General features: G+C 33.7%; 6 non-coding genes across 6 annotated transcripts; all 6 read right to left on the bottom strand.

Moving 5' to 3' along the window:
- Positions 1 to 1,537: 1,537 nt before the first annotated feature.
- On the bottom strand, positions 1,538 to 1,610 carry TRNAR-CCU (transfer RNA arginine (anticodon CCU)). The gene has a single exon. It is a non-coding gene; the product is annotated as a tRNA-Arg (tRNA).
- A 7,428-nt stretch (positions 1,611 to 9,038) lies between these two features.
- TRNAR-CCU (transfer RNA arginine (anticodon CCU)) lies at positions 9,039 to 9,111 on the bottom strand. The gene has a single exon. It is a non-coding gene; the product is annotated as a tRNA-Arg (tRNA).
- A 2,925-nt stretch (positions 9,112 to 12,036) lies between these two features.
- TRNAR-CCU (transfer RNA arginine (anticodon CCU)) lies at positions 12,037 to 12,112 on the bottom strand. The gene has a single exon. It is a non-coding gene; the product is annotated as a tRNA-Arg (tRNA).
- A 1,426-nt stretch (positions 12,113 to 13,538) lies between these two features.
- On the bottom strand, positions 13,539 to 13,614 carry TRNAR-UCU (transfer RNA arginine (anticodon UCU)). Its single transcript has one exon. It is a non-coding gene; the product is annotated as a tRNA-Arg (tRNA).
- Positions 13,615 to 15,039: 1,425 nt separating this feature from the next.
- On the bottom strand, positions 15,040 to 15,115 carry TRNAR-CCU (transfer RNA arginine (anticodon CCU)). The gene has a single exon. It is a non-coding gene; the product is annotated as a tRNA-Arg (tRNA).
- A 1,428-nt stretch (positions 15,116 to 16,543) lies between these two features.
- Positions 16,544 to 16,616, bottom strand: TRNAR-CCU (transfer RNA arginine (anticodon CCU)). The gene has a single exon. It is a non-coding gene; the product is annotated as a tRNA-Arg (tRNA).
- Between the last annotated feature and the right edge of the window lie 10,532 nt (positions 16,617 to 27,148).

Below are 27,148 nucleotides of genomic sequence, written 5' to 3'. Positions count from 1 at the left end.
CTGCAATACCATTAAAACAGTCACCTGCATTGAAAAAAAGCATAACTTCTAGAATGAGTATGAGCAACAAAGGGACATGCATCCTAGATGGGACTTGAAGCCACTGTCCCAGGTGATAGTAAACTTTTCAGGAAACTAATCCACAATGTCATTAGGATAAATGTCTGCTTTTAGATACTGGGCCATAATTTTGCAAGCTGAACAGTTCCAGATTGTTAAACAGATTAAAGTTTCTGGTGGAGCCATTTGTGCAGTATGAAGCAAGAATAAAAGGAACGTCTCCAAAAGTATTTTAATGAAATAAACCTATTTCCCCAGATGGGACTTGAACCCACAATCCCTGGCTTAAGAGGCCAGTGTCTTATCCATTAGGCAACTGGTGCTTAGTAACATCTTTGAGTGAAACTGATTTTTTCATTAGTATAATCATTAATTGTTGCGATATAGGAAAGCCGTTTATTTGTGTTCTTTGCTTTTCAAATCCCAGCATGAAATGTGATTGTACTATCCAGACCTAATAGTGTGGACCCTCATGTTACATTGCAGCAAAACAGATTGATGCAACTCTTTTACCAATAAAGAGGTAGTCTTTTGCATTCCATTTTGTTGACTAACTAAAGTAATGTTTACAGTGCATATGAACCAAAGCAGCTGTGTGTACTGGTACCTTAAAAACAGTCATGTTTGTGTTTTTTTTCTGCCTTCATATCAGGATGCTCAGGAAGCAGATGATAATCATTAACTGTTGACATTAGAAAAAAAATTACATTTGCTCCAGGTGAGGCTTGAATTCACAACCTCAGGATTGCTCAACAGATACTGTCTTATAAGTACCGCGCACAGACCGATTGCGCCACAGGAGCACATGGACAAAGCGCTTTATTAAATAATATTTGGTATAGATATATGTAACTTTAATGTTGCATAGGGAAAATATACACTCTAATACCAAAAAATGCAGTATCTTTAAATAAAAATAAGTTAAATCTCACTTGTGCTCTATATTTAAAGGTAAACATTGTTTTTTTGGTCTGAAGCACCTAAATTGTCAGTAAAGTCAGTGTCCAAAGAAATATAAAAGGCAGAAAATTACCCTTTTGATGACATGGATGAAAGGACTTCAAGAAACCCATCAGCAATTGCAATAGAAATTGTTATTTTGTAGCCACTCTGATATTAAATTGCAATTAAAACTTAATAGGTATGTTTTGGTATATATGGATTTTCTGCAATACCATTAAGACAGTCACCTGAATTGAAAAAAAGCATAACTTCTAGAATGAGAATGAGCAACAAAGGAACATGCATCCTAGATGGGACTTGAAGCCACTGTCCCAGGTGATAGTAAACTTTTCAGAAAACTAATCCACAATGTCATTAGGATAAATGTCTGCTTTTAGATACTGGGCCATAATTTTGCAAGCTGAACAGTTCCGGATTGATAAGCAGATAAAAGTTTCTGGTGGAGCCATTTGTGCAGTATGAAGCAAGAATAAAAGGAACATCTCCAAAATTATTTTAATGAAATAAAGCCTATCACCCCAGATGGGACTTGAACCCACAATCCCTGGCTTAGGAGGCCAGTGCCACATCCATTAGGCCACTGGGGCTTAGTAACATCTTTGAGTGAAACTGATTTTTTCATTAGTATAATCATTAATTGTTGCGATACAGGAAAGCCGTTTATTTGTGTTCTTTGCTTTACAAATCCCAGCATGAAATGTGATTGTACTATCCAGACCTAATAGTGTGGACCCTCATGTTACAGTGCAGCAAAACAGATTGATGCAACTCTTTTACCAATAAAGAGGTAGTCTTTTGCATTCCATTTTGTTGACTAACTAAAGTAATGTTTACAGTGCATATGAACCAAAGCAGCTGTGTGTACTGGTACTTAAAAACAGTCATGTTTGTGTTTTTTTTCTGCCTTCATATCAGGATGTTCAGGAAGCAGATGATAATCATTAACTGATGACATTAGAAAAAAAATTACATTTGCTCCAGGTGAGGCTTGAATTCACAACCTCAGGATTGCTCAACAGATACTGTCTTATAAGTCCTGTGCACAGACCGATTGCGCCACAGGAGCACATGGTCAAAGCGCATTATTTTTAGTTGAGTGATTTTAGCTTCGAGTTGACTAAGTAAATTAACTTGGTTTATTAATTTTAAATTAGTTACTTTTTAAATCCACTAAACTACTGCACCCAATACTAAAGTACCTAATAAAAGTAATATTCTAATCATAAGGTAATCAATTATATTGTGCATTTGTGTTATTGCCCAGTTTTATGTATCCATAGGTGTATATTGCAATGAATTCATGCCATTGTTGTACAGTTCAATATTATCAAAATTGTAAAATAATTCCTGTTTATTTATCTTAAATAATATTTGGTATAGATATATGTAACTTTAATGTTGCATAGGGAAAATATACACTATACTACCAAAAATGCAGTATCTTTAAATAAAAATAAGTTAAATCTCACTTGTGCTCTATATTTAAAGGTAAACATTGTTTTTTTGGTCTGTAGCACCTAAATTGTCAGTAAAGTCAGTGTCCAAAGAAATATAAAAAGCAGAAAATTACCCTTTTGATGACAAGGATGAAAGGACTTCAAGAAACCCATCAGCAATTGCAATAGACATTGTTATTTTGTAGCCACTCTGATATTAAATTGCAATTAAAACTTAATAGGTATGTTTTGGTATATATGGATTTTCTGCAATACCATTAAGACAGTCACCTGCATTGAAAAAAAGCATAACTTCTAGAATGAGTATGAGCAACAAAGGGACATGCATCCTAGATGGGACTTGAAGCCACTGTCCCAGGTGATAGTAAACTTTTCAGGAAACTAATCCACAATGTCATTAGGATAAATGTCTGCTTTTAGATACTGGGCCATAATTTTGCAAGCTGAACAGTTCCAGATTGTTAAGCAGATTAAAGTTTCTGGTGGAGCCATTTGTGCAGTATGAAGCAAGAATAAAAGGAACATCTCCAACATTATTTTAATGAAATAAACATATCTCCCCAGAAGGGACTTGAACCCACAATCCCTGGCTTAGGAGGCCAGTGTCTTATCCATTAGGCAACTGGGGCTTAGTAACATCTTTGAGTGAAACTGATTTTTTCATTAGTATAATCATTAATTGTTGCGATATAGGAAAGCCGTTTATTTGTGTTCTTTGCTTTACAAATCCCAGCATGAAATGTGATTGTACTATCCAGACCTAATAGTGTGGACCCTCATGTTACAGTGCAGCAAAACAGATTGATGCAACTCTTTTACCAATAAAGAGGTAGTCTTTTGCATTCCATTTTGTTGACTAACTAAAGTAATGTTTACAGTGCATATGAACCAAAGCAGCTGTGTGTACTGGTACTTAAAAACAGTCATGTTTGTGGTTTTTTTCTGCCTTCATATCAGGATGTTCAGGAAGCAGATGATAATCATTAACTGATGACATTAGAAAAAAAATTACATTTGCTCCAGGTGAGGCTTGAACTCACAACCTCAGCATTGCTCAACAGATACTGTCTTATAAGTCCTGTGCACAGACCGATTGCGCCACAGGAGCACATGGTCAAAGCGCATTATTTTTAGTTGAGTGATTTTAGCTTCGAGTTGACTAAGTAAATTAACTTGGTTTATTAATTTTAAATTAGTTACTTTTTAAATCCACTAAACTACTGCACCCAATACTAAAGTACCTAATAAAAGTAATATTCTAATCATAAGGTAATCAATTATATTGTGCATTTGTGTTATTGCCCAGTTTTATGTATCCATAGGTGTATATTGCAATGAATTCATGCCATTGTTGTACAGTTCAATATTATCAAAATTGTAAAATAATTCCTGTTTATTTATCTTAAATAATATTTGGTATAGATATATGTAACTTTAATGTTGCATAGGGAAAATATACACTATACTACCAAAAATGCAGTATCTTTAAATAAAAATAAGTTAAATCTCACTTGTGCTCTATATTTAAAGGTAAACATTGTTTTTTTGGTCTGTAGCACCTAAATTGTCAGTAAAGTCAGTGTCCAAAGAAATATAAAAAGCAGAAAATTACCCTTTTGATGACAAGGATGAAAGGACTTCAAGAAACCCATCAGCAATTGCAATAGACATTGTTATTTTGTAGCCACTCTGATATTAAATTGCAATTAAAACTTAATAGGTATGTTTTGGTATATATGGATTTTCTGCAATACCATTAAGACAGTCACCTGCATTGAAAAAAAGCATAACTTCTAGAATGAGTATGAGCAACAAAGGGACATGCATCCTAGATGGGACTTGAAGCCCCTGTCCCAGGTGATAGTAAACTTTTCAGGAAACTAATCCACAATGTCATTAGGATAAATGTCTGCTTTTAGATACTGGGCCATAATTTTGCAAGCTGAACAGTTCCAGATTGTTAAACAGATTAAAGTTTCTGGTGGAGCCATTTGTGCAGTATGAAGCAAGAATAAAAGGAACGTCTCCAAAATTATTTTAATGAAATAAACCTATCTCCCCAGATGGGACTTGAACCCACAATCCCTGGCTTAAGAGGCCAGTGTCTTATCCATTAGGCAACTGGGGCTTAGTAACATCTTTGAGTGAAACTGATTTTTTCATTAGTATAATCATTAATTGTTGCGATATAGGAAAGCCGTTTATTTGTGTTCTTTGCTTTTCAAATCCCAGCATGAAATGTGATTGTACTATCCAGACCTAATAGTGTGGACCCTCATGTTACATTGCAGCAAAACAGATTGATGCAACTCTTTTACCAATAAAGAGGTAGTCTTTTGCATTCCATTTTGTTGACTAACTAAAGTAATGTTTACAGTGCATATGAACCAAAGCAGCTGTGTGTACTGGTACCTTAAAAACAGTCATGTTTGTGTTTTTTTTCTGCCTTCATATCAGGATGCTCAGGAAGCAGATGATAATCATTAACTGTTGACATTAGAAAAAAAATTACATTTGCTCCAGGTGAGGCTTGAATTCACAACCTCAGGATTGCTCAACAGATACTGTCTTATAAGTACCGCGCACAGACCGATTGCGCCACAGGAGCACATGGACAAAGCGCTTTATTTTTAGTTGAGTGATTTTAGCATCGAGTTGACTAAGTAAATTAACTTGGTTTATTAATTTTAAATTAGTTACTTTTTAAATCCACTAAACTACTGCACCCAATACTAAAGTACCTAATAAAAGTAATATTCTAATCATAAGGTAATCAATTATATTGTGCATTTGTGTTATTGCCCAGTTTTATGTATCCATAGGTGTATATTGCAATGAATTCATGCCATTGTTGTACAGTACAATATTATCAAAATTGTAAAATAATTCCTGTTTATTTATCTTAAATAATATTTGGTATAGATATATGTAACTTTAATGTTGCATAGGGAAAATATACACTCTAATACCAAAAAATGCAGTATCTTTAAATAAAAATAAGTTAAATCTCACTTGTGCTCTATATTTAAAGGTAAACATTGTTTTTTGGTCTGAAGCACCTAAATTGTCAGTAAAGTCAGTGTCCAAAGAAATATAAAAGGCAGAAAATTACCCTTTTGATGACATGGATGAAAGGACTTCAAGAAACCCATCAGCAATTGCAATAGAAATTGTTATTTTGTAGCCACTCTGATATTAAATTGCAATTAAAACTTAATAGGTATGTTTTGGTATATATGGATTTTCTGCAATACCATTAAGACAGTCACCTGAATTGAAAAAAAGCATAACTTCTAGAATGAGAATGAGCAACAAAGGAACATGCATCCTAGATGGGACTTGAAGCCACTGTCCCAGGTGATAGTAAACTTTTCAGAAAATTAATCCACAATGTCATTAGGATAAATGTCTGCTTTTAGATACTGGGCCATAATTTTGCAAGCTGAACAGTTCCGGATTGATAAGCAGATAAAAGTTTCTGGTGGAGCCATTTGTGCAGTATGAAGCAAGAATAAAAGGAACATCTCCAAAATTATTTTAATGAAATAAAGCCTATCACCCCAGATGGGACTTGAACCCACAATCCGTGGCTTAGGAGGGCAGTGCAATATCCATTAGGCCACTGGGGCTTAGCAACATCTTTGAGTGAAACTGATTTTTTCATTAGTATAATCATTAATTGTTGCGATACAGGAAAGCCGTTTATTTGTGTTCTTTGCTTTACAAATCCCAGCATGAAATGTGATTGTACTATCCAGACCTAATAGTGTGGACCCTCATGTTACATTGCAGCAAAACAGATTGATGCAACTCTTTTACCAATAAAGAGGTAGTCTTTTGCATTCCATTTTGTTGACTAACTAAAGTAATGTTTACAGTGCATATGAACCAAAGCAGCTGTGTGTACTGGTACCTTAAAAACAGTCATGTTTGTGTTTTTTTTCTGCCTTCATATCAGGATGCTCAGGAAGCAGATGATAATCATTAACTGTTGACATTAGAAAAAAAATTACATTTGCTCCAGGTGAGGCTTGAATTCACAACCTCAGGATTGCTCAACAGATACTGTCTTATAAGTACCGCGCACAGACCGATTGCGCCACAGGAGCACATTGACAAAGCGCTTTATTTTTAGTTGAGTGATTTTAGCATCGAGTTGACTAAGTAAATTAACTTGGTTTATTAATTTTAAATTAGTTACTTTTTAAATCCACTAAACTACTGCACCCAATACTAAAGTACCTAATAAAAGTAATATTCTAATCATAAGGTAATCAATTATATTGTGCATTTGTGTTATTGCCCAGTTTTATGTATCCATAGGTGTATATTGCAATGAATTCATGCCATTGTTGTACAGTTCAATATTATCAAAATTGTAAAATAATTAGTGTTTATTTATCTTAAATAATATTTGGTATAGATATATGTAACTTTAATGTTGCATATGGAAAATATACACTATATTACCAAAAAGTGCAGTATCTTTAATTTAAAATAAGTTAAATCTCACTTGTGCTCTATATTTAAAGGTAAACATTGTTTTTTTGGTCTGTAGCACCTAAATTGTCAGTAAAGTCAGTGTCCAAAGAAATATAAAAAGCAGAAAATTACCCTTTTGATGACAAGGATGAAAGGACTTCAAGAAACCCATCAGCAATTGCAATAGACATTGTTATTTTGTAGCCACTCTGATATTAAATTGCAATTAAAACTTAATAGGTATGTTTTGGTATATATGGATTTTCTGCAATACCATTAAGACAGTCACCTGCATTGAAAAAAAGCATAACTTCTAGAATGAGTATGAGCAACAAAGGGACATGCATCCTAGATGGGACTTGAAGCCACTGTCCGAGGTGATAGTAAACTTTTCAGGAAACTAATCCACAATGTCATTAGGATAAATGTCTGCTTTTAGATACTGGGCCATAATTTTGCAAGCTGAACAGTTCCAGATTGTTAAACAGATTAAAGTTTCTGGTGGAGCCATTTGTGCAGTATGAAGCAAGAATAAAAGGAACGTCTCCAAAATTATTTTAATGAAATAAACCTATCTCCCCAGATGGGACTTGAACCCACAATCCCTCGCTTAAGAGGCCAGTGTCTTATCCATTAGGCAACTGGTGCTTAGTAACATCTTTGAGTGAAACTGATTTTTTCATTAGTATAATCATTAATTGTTGCGATACAGGAAAGCCGTTTATTTGTGTTCTTTGCTTTACAAATCCCAGCATGAAATGTGATTGTACTATCCAGACCTAATAGTGTGGACCCTCATGTTACATTGCAGCAAAACAGATTGATGCAACTCTTTTACCAATAAAGAGGTAGTCTTTTGCATTCCATTTTGTTGACTAACTAAAGTAATGTTTACAGTGCATAAGAACCAAAGCAGCTGTGTGTACTGGTACTTAAAAACAGTCATGTTTGTGTTTTTTTTCTGCCTTCATATCAGGATGTTCAGGAAGCAGATGATAATCATTAACTGATGACATAAGAAAAAAAATTACATTTGCTCCAGGTGAGGCTTGAACTCACAACCTCAGCATTGCTCAACCGATACTGTCTTATAAGTCCTGCGCACAGACCGATTGCGCCACAGGAGCACATGGTCAAAGCGCATTATTTTTAGTTGAGTGATTTTAGCATCGAGTTGACTAAGTAAATTAACTTGGTTTATTAATTTTAAATTAGTTACTTTTTAAATCCACTAAACTACTGCACCCAATACTAAAGTACCTAATAAAAGTAATATTCTAATCATAAGGTAATCAATTATATTGTGCATTTGTGTTATTGCCCAGTTTTATGTATCCATAGGTGTATATTGCAATGAATTCATGCCATTGTTGTACAGCTCAATATTATCAACATTGTAAAATAATTAGTGTTTATTTATCTTAAATAATATTTGGTATAGATATATGTAACTTTAATGTTGCATATGGAAAATATACACTATATTACCAAAAAGTGCAGTATCTTTAATTAAAAATAAGTTAAATCTCACTTGTGCTCTATATTTAAAGGTAAACATTGTTTTTTTGGTCTGTAGCACCTAAATTGTCAGTAAAGTCAGTGTCCAAAGAAATATAAAAGGCAGAAAATTACCCTTTTGATGACATGGATGAAAGGACTTCAAGAAACCCATCAGCAATTGCAATAGAAATTGTTATTTTGTAGCCACTCTGATATTAAATTGCAATTAAAACTTAATAGGTATGTTTTGGTATATATGGATTTTCTGCAATACCATTAAGACAGTCACCTGAATTGAAAAAAAGCATAACTTCTAGAATGAGAATGAGCAACAAAGGAACATGCATCCTAGATGGGACTTGAAGCCACTGTCCCAGGTGATAGTAAACTTTTCAGAAAACTAATCCACAATGTCATTAGGATAAATGTCTGCTTTTAGATACTGGGCCATAATTTTGCAAGCTGAACAGTTCCGGATTGATAAGCAGATAAAAGTTTCTGGTGGAGCCATTTGTGCAGTATGAAGCAAGAATAAAAGGAACATCTCCAAAATTATTTTAATGAAATAAAGCCTTTCACCCCAGATGGGACTTGAACCCACAATCCCTGGCTTAGGAGGCCAGTATCTTATCCATTAGGCCACTGGGGCTTAGTAACATCTTTGAGTGAAACTGATTTTTTCATTAGTATAATCATTAATTGTTGCGATATAGGAAAGCCGTTTATTTGTGTTCTTTGCTTTACAAATCCCAGCATGAAATGTGATTGTACTATCCAGACCTAATAGTGTGGACCCTCATGTTACAGTGCAGCAAAACAGATTGATGCAACTCTTTTACCAATAAAGAGGTAGTCTTTTGCATTCCATTTTGTTGACTAACTAAAGTAATGTTTACAGTGCATATGAACCAAAGCAGCTGTGTGTACTGGTACTTAAAAACAGTCATGTTTGTGTTTTTTTTCTGCCTTCATATCAGGATGCTCAGGAAGCAGATGATAATCATTAACTGTTGACATTAGAAAAAAAATTACATTTGCTCCAGGTGAGGCTTGAATTCACAACCTCATGATTGCTCAACAGATACTGTCTTATAAGTACCGCGCACAGACCGATTGCGCCACAGGAGCACATGGACAAAGCGCTTTATTTTTAGTTGAGTGATTTTAGCATCGAGTTGACTAAGTAAATTAACTTGGTTTATTAATTTTAAATTAGTTACTTTTTAAATCCACTAAACTACTGCACCCAATACTAAAGTACCTAATAAAAGTAATATTCTAATCATAAGGTAATCAATTATATTGTGCATTTGTGTTATTGCCCAGTTTTATGTATCCATAGGTGTATATTGCAATGAATTCATGCCATTGTTGTACAGTAGAATATTATCAAAATTGTAAAATAATTAGTGTTTATTTATATTAAATAATATTTGGTATAGATATATGTAACTTTAATGTTGCATAGGGAAAATATACACTCTAATACCAAAAAATGCAGTATCTTTAAATAAAAATAAGTTAAATCTCACTTGTGCTCTATATTTAAAGGTAAACATTGTTTTTTTGGTCTGAAGCACCTAAATTGTCAGTAAAGTCAGTGTCCAAAGAAATATAAAAGGCAGAAAATTACCCTTTTGATGACATGGATGAAAGGACTTCAAGAAACCCATCAGCAATTGCAATAGAAATTGTTATTTTGTAGCCACTCTGATATTAAATTGCAATTAAAACTTAATAGGTATGTTTTGGTATATATGGATTTTCTGCAATACCATTAAGACAGTCACCTGAATTGAAAAAAAGCATAACTTCTAGAATGAGAATGAGCAACAAAGGAACATGCATCCTAGATGGGACTTGAAGCCACTGTCCCAGGTGATAGTAAACTTTTCAGAAAACTAATCCACAATGTCATTAGGATAAATGTCTGCTTTTAGATACTGGGCCATAATTTTGCAAGCTGAACAGTTCCGGATTGATAAGCAGATAAAAGTTTCTGGTGGAGCCATTTGTGCAGTATGAAGCAAGAATAAAAGGAACATCTCCAAAATTATTTTAATGAAATAAACCTGTCTCCCCAGATGGGACTTGAACCCACAATCCCTGGCTTAGGAGGCCAGTGTCTTATCCATTAGGCAACTGGGGCTTAGTAACATCTTTGAGTGAAACTGATTTTTTCATTAGTATAATCATTAATTGTTGCGATATAGGAAAGCCGTTTATTTGTGTTCTTTGCTTTTCAAATCCCAGCATGAAATGTGATTGTACTATCCAGACCTAATAGTGTGGACCCTCATGTTACATTGCAGCAAAACAGATTGATGCAACTCTTTTACCAATAAAGAGGTAGTCTTTTGCATTCCATTTTGTTGACTAACTAAAGTAATGTTTACAGTGCATATGAACCAAAGCAGCTGTGTGTACTGGTACCTTAAAAACAGTCATGTTTGTGTTTTTTTTCTGCCTTCATATCAGGATGCTCAGGAAGCAGATGATAATCATTAACTGTTGACATTAGAAAAAAAATTACATTTGCTCCAGGTGAGGCTTGAATTCACATCCTCAGGATTGCTCAACAGATACTGTCTTATAAGTACCGCGCACAGACCGATTGCGCCACAGGAGCACATGGACAAAGCGCTTTATTTTTAGTTGAGTGATTTTAGCATCGAGTTGACTAAGTAAATTAACTTGGTTTATTAATTTTTAATTAGTTACTTTTTAAATCCACTAAACTACTGCACCCAATACTAAAGTACCTAATAAAAGTAATATTCTAATCATAAGGTAATCAATTATATTGTGCATTTGTGTTATTGCCCAGTTTTATGTATCCATAGGTGTATATTGCAATGAATTCATGCCATTGTTGTACAGTACAATATTATCAAAATTGTAAAATAATTCCTGTTTATTTATCTTAAATAATATTTGGTATAGATATATGTAACTTTAATGTTGCATAGGGAAAATATACACTCTAATACCAAAAAATGCAGTATCTTTAAATAAAAATAAGTTAAATCTCACTTGTGCTCTATATTTAAAGGTAAACATTGTTTTTTTGGTCTGCAGCACCTAAATTGTCAGTAAAGTCAGTGTCCAAAGAAATATAAAAGGCAGAAAATTACCCTTTTGATGACATGGATGAAAGGACTTCAAGAAACCCATCAGCAATTGCAATAGAAATTGTTATTTTGTAGCCACTCTGATATTAAATTGCAATTAAAACTTAATAGGTATGTTTTGGTATATATGGATTTTCTGCAATACCATTAAGACAGTCACCTGAATTGAAAAAAAGCATAACTTCTAGAATGAGAATGAGCAACAAAGGAACATGCATCCTAGATGGGACTTGAAGCCACTGTCCCAGGTGATAGTAAACTTTTCAGAAAACTAATCCACAATGTCATTAGGATAAATGTCTGCTTTTAGATACTGGGCCATAATTTTGCAAGCTGAACAGTTTCGGATTGATAAGCAGATAAAAGTTTCTGGTGGAGCCATTTGTGCAGTATGAAGCAAGAATAAAAGGAACATCTCCAAAATTATTTTAATGAAATAAACCTGTCTCCCCAGATGGGACTTGAACCCACAATCCCTGGCTTAGGAGGCCAGTGCCTTATCCATTAGGCCACTGGGGCTTAGTAACATCTTTGAGTGAAACTGATTTTTTCATTAGTATAATCATTAATTGTTGCGATATAGGAAAGCCGTTTATTTGTGTTCTTTGCTTTACAAATCCCAGCATGAAATGTGATTGTACTATCCAGACCTAATAGTGTGGACCCTCATGTTACAGTGCAGCAAAACAGATTGATGCAACTCTTTTACCAATAAAGAGGTAGTCTTTTGCATTCCATTTTGTTGACTAACTAAAGTAATGTTTACAGTGCATATGAACCAAAGCAGCTGTGTGTACTGGTACTTAAAAACAGTCATGTTTGTGTTTTTTTTCTGCCTTCATATCAGGATGCTCAGGAATCAGATGATAATCATTAACTGTTGACATTAGAAAAAAATTTACATTTGCTCCAGGTGAGGCTTGAATTCACAACTTCAGGATTGCTCAACAGATACTGTCTTATAAGTACCGCGCACAGACCGATTGCGCCACAGGAGCACATGGACAAAGCGCTTTATTTTTAGTTGAGTGATTTTAGCATCGAGTTGACTAAGTAAATTAACTTGGTTTATTAATTTTAAATTAGTTACTTTTTAAATCCACTAAACTACTGCACCCAATACTAAAGTACCTAATAAAGGTAATATTCTAATCATAAGGTAATCAATTATATTGTGCATTTGTGTTATTGCCCAGTTTTATGTATCCATAGGTGTATATTGCAATGAATTCATGCCATTGTTGTACAGTACAATATTATCAAAATTGTAAAATAATTCCTGTTTATTTATCTTAAATAATATTTGGTATAGATATATGTAACTTTAATGTTGCATAGGGAAAATATACACTCTAATACCAAAAAATGCAGTATCTTTAAATAAAAATAAGTTAAATCTCACTTGTGCTCTATATTTAAAGGTAAACATTGTTTTTTTGGTCTGAAGCACCTAAATTGTCAGTAAAGTCAGTGTCCACAGAAATATAAAAGGCAGAAAATTACCCTTTTGATGACATGGATGAAAGGACTTCAAGAAACCCATCAGCAATTGCAATAGAAATTGTTATTTTGTAGCCACTCTGATATTAAATTGCAATTAAAACTTAATAGGTATGTTTTGGTATATATGGATTTTCTGCAATACCATTAAGACAGTCACCTGAATTGAAAAAAAGCATAACTTCTAGAATGAGAATGAGCAACAAAGGAACATGCATCCTAGATGGGACTTGAAGCCACTGTCCCAGGTGATAGTAAACTTTTCAGAAAACTAATCCACAATGTCATTAGGATAAATGTCTGCTTTTAGATACTGGGCCATAATTTTGCAAGCTGAACAGTTCCGGATTGATAAGCAGATAAAAATTTTTTTGGTGGAGCCATTTGTGCAGTATGAAGCAAGAATAAAAGGAACATCTCCAAAATTATTTTAATGAAATAAACCTGTCTCCCCAGATGGGACTTGAACCCACAATCCCTGGCTTAGAAGGCCAGTGCCTTATCCATTAGGCCACTGGGGCTTAGTAACATCTTTGAGTGAAACTGATTTTTTCATTAGTATAATCATTAATTGTTGCGATATAGGAAAGCCGTTTATTTGTGTTCTTTGCTTTTCAAATCCCAGCATGAAATGTGATTGTACTATCCAGACCTAATAGTGTGGACCCTCATGTTACATTGCAGCAAAACAGATTGATGCAACTCTTTTACCAATAAAGAGGTAGTCTTTTGCATTCCATTTTGTTGACTAACTAAAGTAATGTTTACAGTGCATATGAACCAAAGCAGCTGTGTGTACTGGTACCTTAAAAACAGTCATGTTTGTGTTTTTTTTCTGCCTTCATATCAGGATGCTCAGGAAGCAGATGATAATCATTAACTGTTGACATTAGAAAAAAAATTACATTTGCTCCAGGTGAGGCTTGAATTCACAACCTCAGGATTGCTCAACAGATACTGTCTTATAAGTACCGCGCACAGACCGATTGCGCCACAGGAGCACATGGACAAAGCGCTTTATTTTTAGTTGAGTGATTTTAGCATCGAGTTGACTAAGTAAATTAACTTGGTTTATTAATTTTTAATTAGTTACTTTTTAAATCCACTAAACTACTGCACCCAATACTAAAGTACCTAATAAAAGTAATATTCTAATCATAAGGTAATCAATTATATTGTGCATTTGTGTTATTGCCCTGTTTTATGTATCCATAGGTGTATATTGCAATGAATTCATGCCATTGTTGTACAGTACAATATTATCAAAATTGTAAAATAATTCCTGTTTATTTATCTTAAATAATATTTGGTATAGATATATGTAACTTTAATGTTGCATAGGGAAAATATACACTCTAATACCAAAAAATGCAGTATCTTTAAATAAAAATAAGTTAAATCTCACTTGTGCTCTATATTTAAAGGTAAACATTGTTTTTTTGGTCTGAAGCACCTAAATTGTCAGTAAAGTCAGTGTCCAAAGAAATATAAAAGGCAGAAAATTACCCTTTTGATGACATGGATGAAAGGACTTCAAGAAACCCATCAGCAATTGCAATAGAAATTGTTATTTTGTAGCCACTCTGATATTAAATTGCAATTAAAACTTAATAGGTATGTTTTGGTATATATGGATTTTCTGCAATACCATTAAGACAGTCACCTGAATTGAAAAAAAGCATAACTTCTAGAATGAGAATGAGCAACAAAGGAACATGCATCCTAGATGGGACTTGAAGCCACTGTCCCAGGTGATAGTAAACTTTTCAGAAAACTAATCCACAATGTCATTAGGATAAATGTCTGCTTTTAGATACTGGGCCATAATTTTGCAAGCTGAACAGTTTCGGATTGATAAGCAGATAAAAGTTTCTGGTGGAGCCATTTGTGCAGTATGAAGCAAGAATAAAAGGAACATCTCCAAAATTATTTTAATGAAATAAACCTGTCTCCCCAGATGGGACTTGAACCCACAATCCCTGGCTTAGGAGGCCAGTGCCTTATCCATTAGGCCACTGGGGCTTAGTAACATCTTTGAGTGAAACTGATTTTTTCATTAGTATAATCATTAATTGTTGCGATATAGGAAAGCCGTTTATTTGTGTTCTTTGCTTTACAAATCCCAGCATGAAATGTGATTGTACTATCCAGACCTAATAGTGTGGACCCTCATGTTACAGTGCAGCAAAACAGATTGATGCAACTCTTTTACCAATAAAGAGGTAGTCTTTTGCATTCCATTTTGTTGACTAACTAAAGTAATGTTTACAGTGCATATGAACCAAAGCAGCTGTGTGTACTGGTACTTAAAAACAGTCATGTTTGTGTTTTTTTTCTGCCTTCATATCAGGATGCTCAGGAATCAGATGATAATCATTAACTGTTGACATTAGAAAAAAATTTACATTTGCTCCAGGTGAGGCTTGAATTCACAACTTCAGGATTGCTCAACAGATACTGTCTTATAAGTACCGCGCACAGACCGATTGCGCCACAGGAGCACATGGACAAAGCGCTTTATTTTTAGTTGAGTGATTTTAGCATCGAGTTGACTAAGTAAATGAACTTGGTTTATTAATTTTAAATTAGTTACTTTTTAAATCCACTAAACTACTGCACCCAATACTAAAGTACCTAATAAAGGTAATATTCTAATCATAAGGTAATCAATTATATTGTGCATTTGTGTTATTGCCCAGTTTTATGTATCCATAGGTGTATATTGCAATGAATTCATGCCATTGTTGTACAGTACAATATTATCAAAATTGTAAAATAATTCCTGTTTATTTATCTTAAATAATATTTGGTATAGATATATGTAACTTTAATGTTGCATAGGGAAAATATACACTCTAATACCAAAAAATGCAGTATCTTTAAATAAAAATAAGTTAAATCTCACTTGTGCTCTATATTTAAAGGTAAACATTGTTTTTTTGGTCTGAAGCAACTAAATTGTCAGTAAAGTCAGTGTCCAAAGAAATATAAAAGGCAGAAAATTACCCTTTTGATGACATGGATGAAAGGACTTCAAGAAACCCATCAGCAATTGCAATAGAAATTGTTATTTTGTAGCCACTCTGATATTAAATTGCAATTAAAACTTAATAGGTATGTTTTGGTATATATGGATTTTCTGCAATACCATTAAGACAGTCACCTGAATTGAAAAAAAGCATAACTTCTAGAATGAGAATGAGCAACAAAGGAACATGCATCCTAGATGGCACTTGAAGCCACTGTCCCAGGTGATAGTAAACTTTTCAGAAAACTAATCCACAATGTCATTAGGATAAATGTCTGCTTTTAGATACTGGGCCATAATTTTGCAAGCTGAACAGTTCCGGATTGATAAGCAGATAAAAATTTCTGGTGGAGCCATTTGTGCAGTATGAAGCAAGAATAAAAGGAACATCTCCAAAATTATTTTAATGAAATAAAGCCTATCACCCCAGATGGGACTTGAACCCACAATCCCTGGCTTAGGAGGCCAGTGCCATATCCATTAGGCCACTGGGGCTTAGTAACATCTTTGAGTGAAACTGATTTTTTCATTAGTATAATCATTAATTGTTGCGATATAGGAAAGCCGTTTATGTGTTTTCTTTGCTTTACAAATCCCAGCATGAAATGTGATTGTACTATCCAGACCTAATAGTGTGGACCCTCATGTTACAGTGCAGCAAAACAGATTGATGCAACTCTTTTACCAATAAAGAGGTAGTCTTTTGCATTCCATTTTGTTGACTAACTAAAGTAATGTTTACAGTGCATATGAACCAAAGCAGCTGTGTGTACTGGTACTTAAAAACAGTCATGTTTGTGTTTTTTTTCTGCCTTCATATCAGGATGTTCAGGAAGCAGATGATAATCATTAACTGATGACATAAGAAAAAAAATTACATTTGCTCCAGGTGAGGCTTGAACTCACAACCTCAGCATTGCTCAACCGATACTGTCTTATAAGTCCTGCGCACAGACCGATTGCGCCACAGGAGCACATGGTCAAAGTGCATTATTTTTAGTTGAGTGATTTTAGCATCGAGTTGACTAAGTAAATTAACTTGGTTTATTAATTTTAAATTAGTTACTTTTTAAATCCACTAAACTACTGCACCCAATACTAAAGTACCTAATAAAAGTAATATTCTAATCATAAGGTAATCAATTATATTGTGCATTTGTGTTATTGCCCAGTTTTATGTATCCATAGGTGTATATTGCAATGAATTCATGCCATTGTTGTACAGTTCAATATTATCAAAATTGTAAAATAATTAGTGTTTATTTATCTTAAATAATATTTGTATAGATATATGTAACTTTAATGTTGCATATGGAAAATATACACTATATTACCAAAAAGTGCAGTATCTTTAATTAAAAATAAGTTAAATCTCACTTGTGCTCTATATTTAAAGGTAAACATTGTTTTTTTGGTCTGTAGCACTTAAATTGTCAGTAAAGTCAGTGTCCAAAGAAATATAAAAAGCAGAAAATTACCCTTTTGATGACAAGGATGAAAGGACTTCAAGAAACCCATCAGCAATTGCAATAGACATTGTTATTTTGTAGCCACTCTGATATTAAATTGCAATTAAAACTTAATAGGTATGTTTTGGTATATATGGATTTTCTGCAATACCATTAAGACAGTCACCTGCATTGAAAAAAAGCATAACTTCTAGAATGAGAATGAGCAACAAAGGAACATGCATCCTAGATGGGACTTGAAGCCACTGTCCCAGGTGATAGTAAACTTATCTGGAAACTAATCCACAATGTCATTAGGATAAATGTCTGCTTTTAGATACTGGGCCATAATTTTGCAAGCTGAACAGTTCCAGATTGTTAAGCAGATTAAAGTTTCTGGTGGAGCCATTTGTGCAGTATGAAGCAAGAATGAAAGGAACATCTCCAATATTATTTTAATGAAATAAAGCCTATCACCCCAGATGGGACTTGAACCCACAATACCTGGCTTAGGAGGCCAGTGTCTTATCCATTAGGCAACTGGGGCTTAGTAACATCTTTGAGTGAAACTGATTTTTTCATTAGTATAATCATTAATTGTTGCGATATAGGAAAGCCGTTTATTTGTGTTCTTTGCTTTTCAAATCCCAGCATGAAATGTGATTGTACTATCCAGACCTAATAGTGTGGACCCTCATGTTACATTGCAGCAAAACAGATTGATGCAACTCTTTTACCAATAAAGAGGTAGTCTTTTGCATTCCATTTTGTTGACTAACTAAAGTAATGTTTACAGTGCATATGAACCAAAGCAGCTGTGTGTACTGGTACCTTAAAAACAGTCATGTTTGTGTTTTTTTTCTGCCTTCCTATCAGGATGCTCAGGAAGCAGATGATAATCATTAACTGTTGACATTAGAAAAAAAATTACATTTGCTCCAGGTGAGGCTTGAATTCACAACCTCAGGATTGCTCAACAGATACTGTCTTATAAGTACAGCGCACAGACCGATTGCGCCACAGGAGCACATGGACAAAGCGCTTTATTTTTAGTTGAGTGATTTTAGCATCGAGTTGACTAAGTAAATTAACTTGGTTTATTAATTTTAAATTAGTTACTTTTTAAATCCACTAAACTACTGCACCCAATACTAAAGTACCTAATAAAAGTAATATTCTAATCATAAGGTAATCAATTATATTGTGCATTTGTGTTATTGCCCAGTTTTATGTATCCATAGGTGTATATTGCAATGAATTCATGCCATTGTTGTACAGTACAATATTATCAAAATTGTAAAATAATTCCTGTTTATTTATCTTAAATAATATTTGGTATAGATATATGTAACTTTAATGTTGCATAGGGAAAATATACACTCTAATACCAAAAAATGCAGTATCTTTAAATAAAAATAAGTTAAATCTCACTTGTGCTCTATATTTAAAGGTAAACATTGTTTTTTTGGTCTGAAGCACCTAAATTGTCAGTAAAGTCAGTGTCCAAAGAAATATAAAAGGCAGAAAATTACCCTTTTGATGACATGGATGAAAGGACTTCAAGAAACCCATCAGCAATTGCAATAGAAATTGTTATTTTGTAGCCACTCTGATATTAAATTGCAATTAAAACTTAATAGGTATGTTTTGGTATATATGGATTTTCTGCAATACCATTAAGACAGTCACCTGCATTGAAAAAAAGCATAACTTCTAGAATGAGAATGAGCAACAAAGGAACATGCATCCTAGATGGGACTTGAAGCCACTGTCCCAGGTGATAGTAAACTTATCCAGAAACTAATCCACAATGTCATTAGGATAAATGTCTGCTTTTAGATACTGGGCCATAATTTTGCAAGCTGAACAGTTCCAGATTGTTAAGCAGATTAAAGTTTCTGGTGGAGCCATTTGTGCAGTATGAAGCAAGAATGAAAGGAACATCTCCAATATTATTTTAATGAAATAAAGCCTATCACCCCAGATGGGACTTGAACCCACAATCCATTAGGCCACTGGGGCTTAGTAACATCTTTGAGTGAAACTGATTTTTTCATTAGTATAATCATTAATTGTTGCGATATAGGAAAGCCGTTTATTTGTGTTCTTTGCTTTACAAATCCCAACATGAAATGTGATTGTACTATCCAGACCTAATAGTGTGGACCCTCATGTTACATTGCAGCAAAACAGATTGATGCAACTCTTTTACCAATAAAGAGGTAGTCTTTTGCATTCCATTTTGTTGACTAACTAAAGTAATGTTTACAGTGCATATGAACCAAAGCAGCTGTGTGTACTGGTACCTTAAAAACAGTCATGTTTGTGTTTTTTTTCTGCCTTCATATCAGGATGCTCAGGAAGCAGATGATAATCATTAACTGATGACATTAGAAAAAAAATTACATTTGCTCCAGGTGAGGCTTGAACTCACAACCTCAGCATTGCTCAACAGATACTGTCTTATAAGTCCAGCGCACAGACCGATTGCGCCACAGGAGCACATGGACAAAGCGCTTTATTTTTAGTTGAGTGATTTTAGCATCGAGTTGACTAAGTAAATTAACTTGGTTTATTAATTTTAAATTAGTTACTTTTTAAATCCACTAAACTACTGCACCCAATACTAAAGTACCTAATAAAAGTAATATTCTAATCATAAGGTAATCAATTATATTGTGCATTTGTGTTATTGCCCAGTTTTATGTATCCATAGGTGTATATTGCAATGAATTCATGCCATTGTTGTACAGTACAATATTATCAAAATTGTAAAATAATTCCTGTTTATTTATCTTAAATAATATTTGGTATAGATATATGTAACTTTAATGTTGCATAGGGAAAATATACACTCTAATACCAAAAAATGCAGTATCTTTAAATAAAAATAAGTTAAATCTCACTTGTGCTCTATATTTAAAGGTAAACATTGTTTTTTTGGTCTGAAGCACCTAAATTGTCAGTAAAGTCAGTGTCCAAAGAAATATAAAAGGCAGAAAATTACCCTTTTGATGACATGGATGAAAGGACTTCAAGAAACCCATCAGCAATTGCAATAGAAATTGTTATTTTGTAGCCACTCTGATATTAAATTGCAATTAAAACTTAATAGGTATGTTTTGGTATATATGGATTTTCTGCAATACCATTAAGACAGTCACCTGCATTGAAAAAAAGCATAACTTCTAGAATGAGAATGAGCAACAAAGGAACATGCATCCTAGATGGGACTTGAAGCCACTGTCCCAGGTGATAGTAAACTTATCCAGAAACTAATCCACAATGTCATTAGGATAAATGTCTGCTTTTAGATACTGGGCCATAATTTTGCAAGCTGAACAGTTCCAGATTGTTAAGCAGATTAAAGTTTCTGGTGGAGCCATTTGTGCAGTATGAAGCAAGAATGAAAGGAACATCTCCAATATTATTTTAATGAAATAAAGCCTATCACCCCAGATGGGACTTGAACCCACAATCCATTAGGCCACTGGGGCTTAGTAACATCTTTGAGTGAAACTGATTTTTTCATTAGTATAATCATTAATTGTTGCGATATAGGAAAGCCGTTTATTTGTGTTCTTTGCTTTACAAATCCCAACATGAAATGTGATTGTACTATCCAGACCTAATAGTGTGGACCCTCATGTTACATTGCAGCAAAACAGATTGATGCAACTCTTTTACCAATAAAGAGGTAGTCTTTTGCATTCCATTTTGTTGACTAACTAAAGTAATGTTTACAGTGCATATGAACCAAAGCAGCTGTGTGTACTGGTACCTTAAAAACAGTCATGTTTGTGTTTTTTTTCTGCCTTCATATCAGGATGTTCAGGAAGCAGATGATAATCATTAACTGATGACATTAGAAAAAAAATTACATTTGCTCCAGGTGAGGCTTGAACTCACAACCTCAGCATTGCTCAACAGATACTGTCTTATAAGTCCAGCGCACAGACCGATTGCGCCACAGGAGGACATGGTCAAAGCGCATTATTTTTAGTTGAGTGATTTTAGCATCGAGTTGACTAAGTAAATTAACTTGGTTTATTAATTTTAAATTAGTTACTTTTTAAATCCACTAAACTACTGCACATAATACTAAAGTACCTAATAAAAGTAATATTCTAATCATAAGGTAATCAATTATATTGTGCATTTGTGTTATTGCCCAGTTTTATGTATCCATAGGTGTATATTGCAATGAATTCATGCCATTGTTGTACAGTTCAATATTATCAAAATTGTAAAATAATTAGTGTTTATTTATCTTAAATAATATTTGGTATAGATATATGTAACTTTAATGTTGCATATGGAAAATATACACTATATTACCAAAAAGTGCAGTATCTTTAATTAAAAATAAGTTAAATCTCACTTGTGCTCTATATTTAAAGGTAAACATTGTTTTTTTGGTCTGTAGCACCTAAATTGTCAGTAAAGTCAGTGTCCAAAGAAATATAAAAAGCAGAAAATTACCCTTTTGATGACAAGGATGAAAGGACTTCAAGAAACCCATCAGCAATTGCAATAGACATTGTTATTTTGTAGCCACTCTGATATTAAATTGCAATTAAAACTTAATAGGTATGTTTTGGTATATATGGATTTTCTGCAATACCATTAAGACAGTCACCTGCATTGAAAAAAAGCATAACTTCTAGAATGAGTATGAGCAACAAAGGAACATGCATCCTAGATGGGACTTGAAGCCACTGTCCCAGGTGATAGTAAACTTTTCAGAAAACTAATCCACAATGTCATTAGGATAAATGTCTGCTTTTAGATACTGGGCCATAATTTTGCAAGATGAACAGTTCCAGATTGTTAAGCAGATTAAAGTTTCTGGTGGAGCCATTTGTGCAGTATGAAAGGAACATCTCCAATATTATTTTAATGAAATAAACCTATCTCCCCAGATGGGACTTGAACCCACAATCCCTGGCTTAGGAGGCCAGTGTCTTATCCTTTAGGCCACTGGGGCTTAGTAACATCTTTGAGTGAAACTGATTTTTTCATTAGTATAATCATTAATTGTTGCGATATAGGAAAGCCGTTTATTTGTGTTCTTTGCTTTTCAAATCCCAGCATGAAATGTGATTGTACTATCCAGACCTAATAGTGTAGACCCTCATGTTTCATTGCAGCAAAACAGATTGATGCAACTCTTTTACCAAGGTAGTCTTTTGCATTCCATTTTGTTGACTAACTAAAGTAATGTTTACAGTGCATATGAACCAAAGCAGCTGTGTGTACTGGTACTTAAAAACAGTCATGTTTGTGTTTTTTTTCTGCCTTCATATCAGGATGTTCAGGAAGCAGATGATAATCATTAACTGATGACATAAGAAAAAAAATTACATTTGCTCCAGGTGAGGCTTGAACTCACAACCTCAGCATTGCTCAACCGATACTGTCTTATAAGTCCTGCGCACAGACCGATTGCGCCACAGGAGCAAATGGTCAAAGCGCATTATTTTTAGTTGAGTGATTTTAGCATCGAGTTGACTAAGTAAATTAACTTGGTTTATTAATTTTAAATTAGTTACTTTTTAAATCCACTAAACTACTGCACCCAATACTAAAGTACCTAATAAAAGTAATATTCTAATCATAAGGTAATCAATTATATTGTGCATTTGTGTTATTGCCCAGTTTTATGTATCCATAGGTGTATATTGCAATGAATTCATGCCATTGTTGTACAGTTCAATATTATCAAAATTGTAAAATAATTAGTGTTTATTTATCTTAAATAATATTTGTATAGATATATGTAACTTTAATGTTGCATATGGAAAATATACACTATATTACCAAAAAGTGCAGTATCTTTAATTAAAAATAAGTTAAATCTCACTTGTGCTCTATATTTAAAGGTAAACATTGTTTTTTTGGTCTGTAGCACCTAAATTGTCAGTAAAGTCAGTGTCCAAAGAAATATAAAAAGCAGAAAATTACCCTTTTGATGACAAGGATGAAAGGACTTCAAGAAACCCATCAGCAATTGCAATAGACATTGTTATTTTGTAGCCACTCTGATATTAAATTGCAATTAAAACTTAATAGGTATGTTTTGGTATATATGGATTTTCTGCAATACCATTAAGACAGTCACCTGCATTGAAAAAAAGCATAACTTCTAGAATGAGAATGAGCAACAAAGGAACATGCATCCTAGATGGGACTTGAAGCCACTGTCCCAGGTGATAGTAAACTTATCCGGAAACTAATCCACAATGTCATTAGGATAAATGTCTGCTTTTAGATACTGGGCCATAATTTTGCAAGCTGAACAGTTCCAGATTGTTAAGCAGATTAAAGTTTCTGGTGGAGCCATTTGTGCAGTATGAAGCAAGAATGAAAGGAACATCTCCAATATTATTTTAATGAAATAAAGCCTATCACCCCAGATGGGACTTGAACCCACAATCCATTAGGCCACTGGGGCTTAGTAACATCTTTGAGTGAAACTGATTTTTTCATTAGTATAATCATTAATTGTTGCGATATAGGAAAGCCGTTTATGTGTTTTCTTTGCTTTACAAATCCCAGCATGAAATGTGATTGTACTATCCAGACCTAATAGTGTGGACCCTCATGTTACAGTGCAGCAAAACAGATTGATGCAACTCTTTTACCAATTAAGAGGTAGTCTTTTGCATTCCATTTTGTTGACTAACTAAAGTAATGTTTACAGTGCATATGAACCAAAGCAGCTGTGTGTACTGGTACTTAAAAACAGTCATGTTTGTGTTTTTTTTCTGCCTTCATATCAGGATGTTCAGGAAGCAGATGATAATCATTAACTGATGACATAAGAAAAAAAATTACATTTGCTCCAGGTGAGGCTTGAACTCACAACCTCAGCATTGCTCAACCGATACTGTCTTATAAGTCCTGCGCACAGACCGATTGCGCCACAGGAGCACATGGTCAAAGTGCATTATTTTTAGTTGAGTGATTTTAGCATCGAGTTGACTAAGTAAATTAACTTGGTTTATTAATTTTAAATTAGTTACTTTTTAAATCCACTAAACTACTGCACCCAATACTAAAGTACCTAATAAAAGTAATATTCTAATCATAAGGTAATCAATTATATTGTGCATTTGTGTTATTGCCCAGTTTTATGTATCCATAGGTGTATATTGCAATGAATTCATGCCATTGTTGTACAGTTCAATATTATCAAAATTGTAAAATAATTAGTGTTTATTTATCTTAAATAATATTTGTATAGATATATGTAACTTTAATGTTGCATATGGAAAATATACACTATATTACCAAAAAGTGCAGTATCTTTAATTAAAAATAAGTTAAATCTCACTTGTGCTCTATATTTAAAGGTAAACATTGTTTTTTTGGTCTGTAGCACCTAAATTGTCAGTAAAGTCAGTGTCCAAAGAAATATAAAAAGCAGAAAATTACCCTTTTGATGACAAGGATGAAAGGACTTCAAGAAACCCATCAGCAATTGCAATAGACATTGTTATTTTGTAGCCACTCTGATATTAAATTGCAATTAAAACTTAATAGGTATGTTTTGGTATATATGGATTTTCTGCAATACCATTAAGACAGTCACCTGCATTGAAAAAAAGCATAACTTCTAGAATGAGAATGAGCAACAAAGGAACATGCATCCTAGATGGGACTTGAAGCCACTGTCCCAGGTGATAGTAAACTTATCCGGAAACTAATCCACAATGTCATTAGGATAAATGTCTGCTTTTAGATACTGGGCCATAATTTTGCAAGCTGAACAGTTCCAGATTGTTAAGCAGATTAAAGTTTCTGGTGGAGCCATTTGTGCAGTATGAAGCAAGAATGAAAGGAACATCTCCAATATTATTTTAATGAAATAAAGCCTATCACCCCAGATGGGACTTGAACCCACAATCCATTAGGCCACTGGGGCTTAGTAACATCTTTGAGTGAAACTGATTTTTTCATTAGTATAATCATTAATTGTTGCGATATAGGAAAGCCGTTTATATGTGTTCTTTGCTTTACAAATCCCAGCATGAAATGTGATTGTACTATCCAGACCTAATAGTGTGGACCCTCATGTTACATTGCAGCAAAACAGATTGATGCAACTCTTTTACCAATAAAGAGGTAGTCTTTTGCATTCCATTTTGTTGACTAACTAAAGTAATGTTTACAGTGCATATGAACCAAAGCAGCTGTGTGTACTGGTACTTAAAAACAGTCATGTTTGTGGTTTTTTTCTGCCTTCATATCAGGATGTTCAGGAAGCAGATGATAATCATTAACTGATGACATTAGAAAAAAAATTACATTTGCTCCAGGTGAGGCTTGAACTCACAACCTCAGCATTGCTCAACAGATACTGTCTTATAAGTCCTGTGCACAGACCGATTGCGCCACAGGAGGACATGGTCAAAGCGCATTATTTTTAGTTGAGTGATTTTAGCTTCGAGTTGACTAAGTAAATTAACTTGGTTTATTGATTTTAAATTAGTTACTTTTTAAATCCACTAAACTACTGCACCCAATACTAAAGTACCTAATAAAAGTAATATTCTAATCATAAGGTAATCAATTATATTGTGCATTTGTGTTATTGCCCAGTTTTATGTATCCATAGGTGTATATTGCAATGAATTCATGCCATTGTTGTACAGTTCAATATTATCAAAATTGTAAAATAATTCCTGTTTATTTATCTTAAATAATATTTGGTATAGATATATGTAACTTTAATGTTGCATAGGGAAAATATACACTATACTACCAAAAATGCAGTATCTTTAAATAAAAATAAGTTAAATCTCACTTGTGCTCTATATTTAAAGGTAAACATTGTTTTTTTGGTCTGTAGCACCTAAATTCTCAGTAAAGTCAGTGTCCAAAGAAATATAAAAAGCAGAAAATTACCCTTTTGATGACAAGGATGAAAGGACTTCAAGAAACCCATCAGCAATTGCAATAGACATTGTTATTTTGTAGCCACTCTGATATTAAATTGCAATTAAAACTTAATAGGTATGTTTTGGTATATATGGATTTTCTGCAATACCATTAAGACAGTCACCTGCATTGAAAAAAAGCATAACTTCTAGAATGAGTATGAGCAACAAAGGGACATGCATCCTAGATGGGACTTGAAGCCCCTGTCCCAGGTGATAGTAAACTTTTCAGGAAACTAATCCACAATGTCATTAGGATAAATGTCTGCTTTTAGATACTGGGCCATAATTTTGCAAGCTGAACAGTTCCAGATTGTTAAACAGATTAAAGTTTCTGGTGGAGCCATTTGTGCAGTATGAAGCAAGAATAAAAGGAACGTCTCCAAAATTATTTTAATGAAATAAACCTATCTCCCCAGATGGGACTTGAACCCACAATCCCTGGCTTAAGAGGCCAGTGTCTTATCCATTAGGCAACTGGGGCTTAGTAACATCTTTGAGTGAAACTGATTTTTTCATTAGTATAATCATTAATTGTTGCGATATAGGAAAGCCGTTTATTTGTGATCTTTGCTTTTCAAATCCCAGCATGAAATGTGATTGTACTATCCAGACCTAATAGTGTGGACCCTCATGT

The sequence above is a fragment of the Taudactylus pleione genome, unplaced genomic scaffold (assembly GCF_031769625.1).
Source record: "Taudactylus pleione unplaced genomic scaffold, aTauple2 ptg000473l, whole genome shotgun sequence".
Classification (NCBI taxonomy): domain Eukaryota; kingdom Metazoa; phylum Chordata; class Amphibia; order Anura; family Myobatrachidae; genus Taudactylus; species Taudactylus pleione.
Note: the sequence above shows the minus strand (reverse complement) of the source record. Positions and strands in the feature narration are given on the sequence as shown.